Source organism: Meriones unguiculatus, chromosome 1 (genome assembly GCF_030254825.1).
Source record: "Meriones unguiculatus strain TT.TT164.6M chromosome 1, Bangor_MerUng_6.1, whole genome shotgun sequence".
NCBI lineage: Eukaryota > Metazoa > Chordata > Mammalia > Rodentia > Muridae > Meriones > Meriones unguiculatus.
In genome coordinates this window covers 191,115,929-191,121,928 of record NC_083349.1, presented here as the reverse complement: position 1 = coordinate 191,121,928, position 6,000 = coordinate 191,115,929, and the positions used below count along the sequence as shown (strand labels likewise).

Below are 6,000 nucleotides of genomic sequence, written 5' to 3'. Positions count from 1 at the left end.
TGGCTTAAACATTGTTAGATCTTTGGATCCTTCCAAGCCTAGCTGGCACAACAAGCCTTTAGGTGGAGGCTATGCCCTGCTAGGTTAAGCCCCAGGTGCTTTTGTGAAACGCTATCACACTTAGATTTCTTGAGTGGACCTGATAGGTCGTGACAGGCCCGGGGAAGGCTGAGTCCGAGAAAGGGGCCTGTGTGGCCGAAGCCGAGCTGGACCGTCAGTCCAAGGAAGAGAACAGCTCCGGAGAATTAGGCGCTCCTAGCCCGGGATCAAACTCTCCACCTTTCCTTCTATTTGAGTGCAAGGAATGAGCCGGGCTGCGCCTGCGCGAATGTCCCAGGACAGCCTCGGGGGCGTGGCGAGGCTCCGCTGCCGTCACGTGGTGCGCCGGCAGTCCGCCCCGCCCGGCCCTCCGCGGCCGCCCCGCCCCACCCCGCCCCTTTCCCGCCGGGACGCTGGGAGCCGCCCCGAAGTGCGCAGGGCGGTCCGGGTAAGTGTCCGCGAGGGGCGCGCGTCGCCTCGACCCGGACGGGCCCAGGAAGGGCGCGGGCAGCCCAGGTTGCGGGGCTGAGGGGACAAGATGGCGGCGGAACACCCTTCCACCTCCGCCCTCACCTGGGCGTGTGGCCGGGGGAGGGGAGCCGCGAGGTTCACCGGGGAGGCCGGGCCGGGACGGGGAGGGGAGGGTCGAGCTGGCCCCGCAGCCCCCGGGGCTGTGAGGGTCGTGGACTGTGACCGTCGGGGCCGGGGCCGGAGCAGGAGGCTGTCTCTAGAGGGTAGTCGAGGCTTCTGGAATGTCCGTCCTGCGGGGTGCGGGGTCCTCCGCAGCTGCTGCTTGCCTGCGTTTGGCAGTTAATCGCCTTCAGCATCTTTTCCTCCAGGGGTTTACCACAGTTTCCATTGATTTAGGCTTTAGCTTTCTTAGGGAAGGAAAGAGGGGATTTTTTTTTTTTTTTTAATTTTCATTTTACAAATGCTTAACGTTGGGGCCTCAGGTGCAAAGCAAGGCTTCCCTCACCTGCCAGCTTCCTGCCTCGGTGCTTGCCCCAGTGCTTTACTAGCGTCTCTCTTCTGCTCAGGTTTGCAGTCCTAGTCACGGAAGCCGGTTAGCGTCGGTAGGTGACTCCGTTGAGTTTTGGTTTGGTTAGAAAGCAGCCAGAAAAATTGTTCTCCAGGCAGCACTTGCTGCTGTCCCAGAGGCTTCCTCTGAGGAGGCCCAGCTAGTCTGATGGTCGCGACAGTATTTCTTATGTGTGCCAAGCCACTCAGGTGCGCCAAGTTATTGTCCAAGAAATAGCAATTCATTACAGTCATCTTTCTGAACAGATAATTCCTTACATATTTTATCAGCATTGTATTGAAGAAGAGATAGGTGCTGTGGACATTTATGAATAGGGAACCTGGGGCTCAGAGATTCTTACCCAGGTCACTTGGAGGTGATGTGGGAGATTTCTGAGTTAAGGTTAATAGCGTTATCCCACCATGGCCCGTGTTGGTACTTTGCATTGGTATTTTTTCTGTTAACCATGACTTTCTGTAAAATGCTTACAGCAAACACACAAATGACTTGAGAATGTTCTGACATCTAAATATCTTTAGTACAGAGCCCTTTAAAAATGACATGTGGGGTATTTTGTTGTGGGGAGAAAGTGTGATATGGTGGCTTTTGTCTTTTGGTGCCCCTCCTTTGGATACCACCCAGCCTATAAAATTGTTACTAGCAGAAAATATTGTTTCTATAAAGAACGGCTTCTAGTTCATAGTAAGCCTTCAGCAAATGCCCTGTTCCTTTTCTTTCTCCATTCCCTTGAGCAGTATTTGTAAAATTCCCCGTGTTAGTCTGTTTGGGTGCTATAACAAAATACCCTAGATTGGGAAGTGTATAAAGAACAGTGATTGATTTCTCACAGTTCTGCTTGGGGAAGTCCAAGATGAAGGTGGTAACTGTTTCTATGTTTGGTGACATCCTGCTTTCTGATTATAGGTGACACCTATATATCCTCACTGAGGAGGGACAGGGCTCTTTCTTTAACCCATTTTATAAGGGCATCAGTCTCATTTATGAAGACTGTTGCTCTTAGTTACCTCCCAAAGCATTCATCTGATACTATCACTTTGGAAAGCTAGGATCTCAACATGAATTTTGAGGGGACGCAAACATTGAGCACATAGCACTGTGATTAAATACCTGATGTGTTTATGCCAAAACCAGGGTTGCTGGGGTCCCAAGGCTTGGTTGTTTTATACAGATTTTAAAAATGTTTTTCCTCTGTGCTCCAGAGATCACTGAAAATTGACCGATAGTAATTAATGCCTTCATGAGTGCTTTATAGGAATTCTTTAGTTTCATCCTTGTGCTTCCCCGACCCCCACAATCCAAACCACTTTTAGAGCAGAAATCCTTTGTGAATTATGTGGGAATATTCTTGAATCATTAGAAATTGATGCTGTCAGGGCTAGGGAGATTTCTCAGTAGGTAAAATGCAGTGTCAGCATGAGGACCTGAGTTCAGCACTCATGTACACATCAGGCGCATGGGTGCACATCTGTAATCACAGTGCTGGGAAGCAGAGACAGAAGGATCCCTGGCCAGCCAGTCTAGCCTAATTCAGTGAGAGACCCTGTCCTGCTATTCCCCTCTCAGAAGGTAGAGTAGCTGGACAGATGTCTCAGTGGGTAAAGTTTTTGACCAGGTTTGGATCCCACAATCCACATAAAAGCCAGATGTGACATCTGTAGCCCCATTACTGGAGTGATGGTCGTTGTGGCAGAGAGAGGTAGATCCCAGGGCCTTGACGAGCCAGACCAGCTGAGACAGAGCTCCATATTCAGTGAGAGACCTGGTCTCAAAAAGAGTTGACAGTGATTGAGGAAGATACCCAGTGTCGAACTCTGGCCTTCACATTTGCACATGTGTGCACACATGCATTATTCCTCCAGTCACCAAATAATAAGTGATTGAATAAACATCTGACATTAACCTCTGGTGTCCACACTCATTTATACCTACCCCCACACATTTGCATGCTTGTACACAGGATGTACTGTTATATTCTAGGTAATATAACAGTCTTCTCTAGTGGTGCAGTATAATTACAGTGGAATTGTCATTGTTGAAACTGTAGACATAAAAATTACAAATGTCTGAGGCTGGAGAAATGGCTCAGAGGTTCAAGAGCACCAGTTGCTCTTCTAGAGGACCCAGGTTTAATTCCCAGCAACCGTATGATGGCTCATTACCAGTTCTGAAGGATCCAATGCCCTCTGCTGGTCTCCTCAAATACTAGACATGCAGGTTGTGCATAGACATACACATAACAAAAATAAAAATATTGGAAATGGTTTATTTAATAAAAATTAAGCCAATATAATTCTTCTTGCATTTTAAATTTTTGCTGTTTTTTTTTGTTTTTGTTTTTGTTTTTTTCTTTTTTGAGACAGTATCTTGGTATAGCCTTGGTCTACCTAGAACTTACTAGGACAATGTTGCCAACATTGCCCGGCTTCCCTCCCCCCAAGCTTGACTAATCATTTGAGAAAATGGAATTTAAATTGAAGAATTCCTCAATCAGATTGGCCTCTAGGCAAGTCTGTGGGGCATTTTCTTAATTGATGATTAATGTGAGAAGGCCCAGCCCACTGTGTGTGGTGTCACCCTTGGGCAGGTGGTCCTGGGTAGTACAAAAAAGCAAGCTGAGCCAGCCAAGAGCAAGCCAGTAGGCATCATTTCTTTGTGACCTCTGCTTCAGTTCCTGCACCCAAATTGAGTGCTGTCCGGACTCTCCTTCTTGACCAACTGTAATCGTTAAGGTGAAAACCACCCTCCAGTCCCCTTCCCATCTTTTGGTCATGCTCTCTTATTACAGCAATGGAAAGCGAACTTGGAGAGATTTAGACAGAACAGATCTGCAGCTCAGTGCTGGTGCTTAATGTCCTTAAAACATTTGTGTCTTACATACTAAGGGTTTTATGAATGTTAAGTGGTTCCTTTCTGTTTGTATGTAGTGGTGTAGTTGGAGCCAGATCCCACCTTGGCTGCCAGTCCTCAGGAGCTGGCCACTTTGTTTTTCTGAGACGGGCTTTTGCTGGGCCTGGGCCTTGCTTATCTGGCTAGACAGGCTGGCTGGTCAGCAAGACTCGGCAGTCCTGTTTCTGCTCGCTGGTCCCGGGATTACAGCCGTGGGTAACCAAGCACACTTGGTCTTTCATGGGCCCTGAGAGTTGGAGTCCCATGCTCATGCTGTGTGATAAGCACTTTACTGGCTGAGATCTCTTCCCGGCTCCTGCATCTGTTTTTGTCCTGGATCTGGACAGGTCTTTGTAGCTCAGCCAGACCTTAATTTAATAGCAGGTTTATTATGTATTTTGAAGGATTGTAGAAATGGAAAATTGAGCTGCTGTATATTAGGCTGTTTAAGCAGTCTACACATGATGTATGTTTTCCCATAAATGCTACCCACCTCCGCATTTCATTTTGAAAATTTTGGTATATTGGCTTGCTTTTAAATACAGTATAGCAAGAATGAGGTAGTGTTGTCATTTTCACTGGGTCATGCCATATTGACAGGAAAAACACTTCTTGGTTGATGTATTCATGGCAGGATGTACTGAAGCAATTGAAAAACTCTTTAAATGATTAGGAATTACAAAGTTTCTCTATTACCCTTAATGATACTCATTTTTTTCTCCTATACGCTTAGTTTGTATTCATCAAAAATGAGTTATTGATAGCTTTTGAATCTATCTATAACAACATTAAGTACCAGATTCAGAAAAAATACAGCACTTTACTCCTTTTTATGAGTAACTAGCATTCTATTGTATAGGTATACCACATTTTATTTACCCATTGAATGATTCTTGATCATCTGCATGTTTATATTTTTGGTTGTTAGGACAGTGTTGCTGTGGACATTCTTGTATAAGGTTTGTGTGGTCTTGTGTGTTCATTTCTTGTGAGTGGAATTGTTGGGCTGTATGACAACTTTATGCCCAACTCACCGTGCTAGGTCAGCTGTACCAGCTTACATCCCACCGCAGTGGGTGAGGGAGGTTCCAGTGTCTTGGTTTCCTTTGACATGCTAGTCCTGTGTTTTTGATTGTAGATATCTGGGTGATATGAAGCGATACCTTATTGTGCTTTTGATTTGTGTTCCTAGTGATTTGAAAATCTTTTCTTGCACTTGTTAGTAATTTGAACATCTCTTTTGCAGAAATGAGGACATGGCCCTTTAACCTACATAGTGCTTCTATTTTAATTTGAAATGTGTTTCACTCTTGCTTTCTTTGAATTCTTTTTTAAAATTCATGTCATTAAAGGGATTGCTTCCCAGAAATCCTTTGCAATCTTGAGATGCTCTCTTATGAAGCACACATCACCTACTCATGTTTATTAGTGTACACATTGAAGTCGTTTTCTTTTTGTGCAGAAAAAAAATATCTTGATTTTTACTAGAAGAAAGAAAATCATAAATTTTTATTCTGAGACAAGTTTGAAGATAGAGATAATAATCTTTGAAGTACCAAAATTGAACAATAGTGTCCAAGGCACAGTGATAAGATTTGGAATAAATCAGGATCAGGTAGGACTAAAGAGATTATGATTCTGTTTGGAGCCATTATTCTTATTCTGTAATTTGAAAGTATTTTTAAAAAATTTAATAATTATAGTCTTTGGTGTTTGTAATTGTAGTGTAGCTATAGTTCAGAATATCAGGAAACTATTGCTGAACAGTCACTCATAATCTCTATATTGTACCATTACCAGGTACAATGAGTGGGTGGTTCTGTGCTGTCAGGTTCTTCACACAAATTTTTTTTGCTTTGAAAATAACTCTATAGGGTAGATGTTTTTACTTTCATTGTCTAACTGTGAACTATGCACTGTGTTAAAAGCAATTAGATCACTTTCCTAAAGATTGTATAATTTGTACATGGCAGTCTTGGGGTATATGTGAGTCTGACTTCAAAGATCACATTCTTCTCACTGTTTCCTGTGGACAT

At 44.4% G+C, this 6,000-nt stretch overlaps 1 protein-coding gene across 3 annotated transcripts in view; it reads left to right on the top strand.

Annotated features, from left to right (window-relative positions):
• The first annotated feature begins 370 nt into the window (after positions 1-370).
• Positions 371-6,000, top strand: part of Scaper (S-phase cyclin A associated protein in the ER) — a 334,907-nt gene continuing 329,277 nt past the window's right edge. For all 3 annotated transcript variants that reach the window (XM_060374235.1, XM_060374232.1, XM_060374222.1), the window contains exon 1: positions 371-487. The gene's annotated coding sequence lies outside the window, so the exon portion shown is untranslated. The remainder of the gene's footprint in view (positions 488-6,000) is intronic.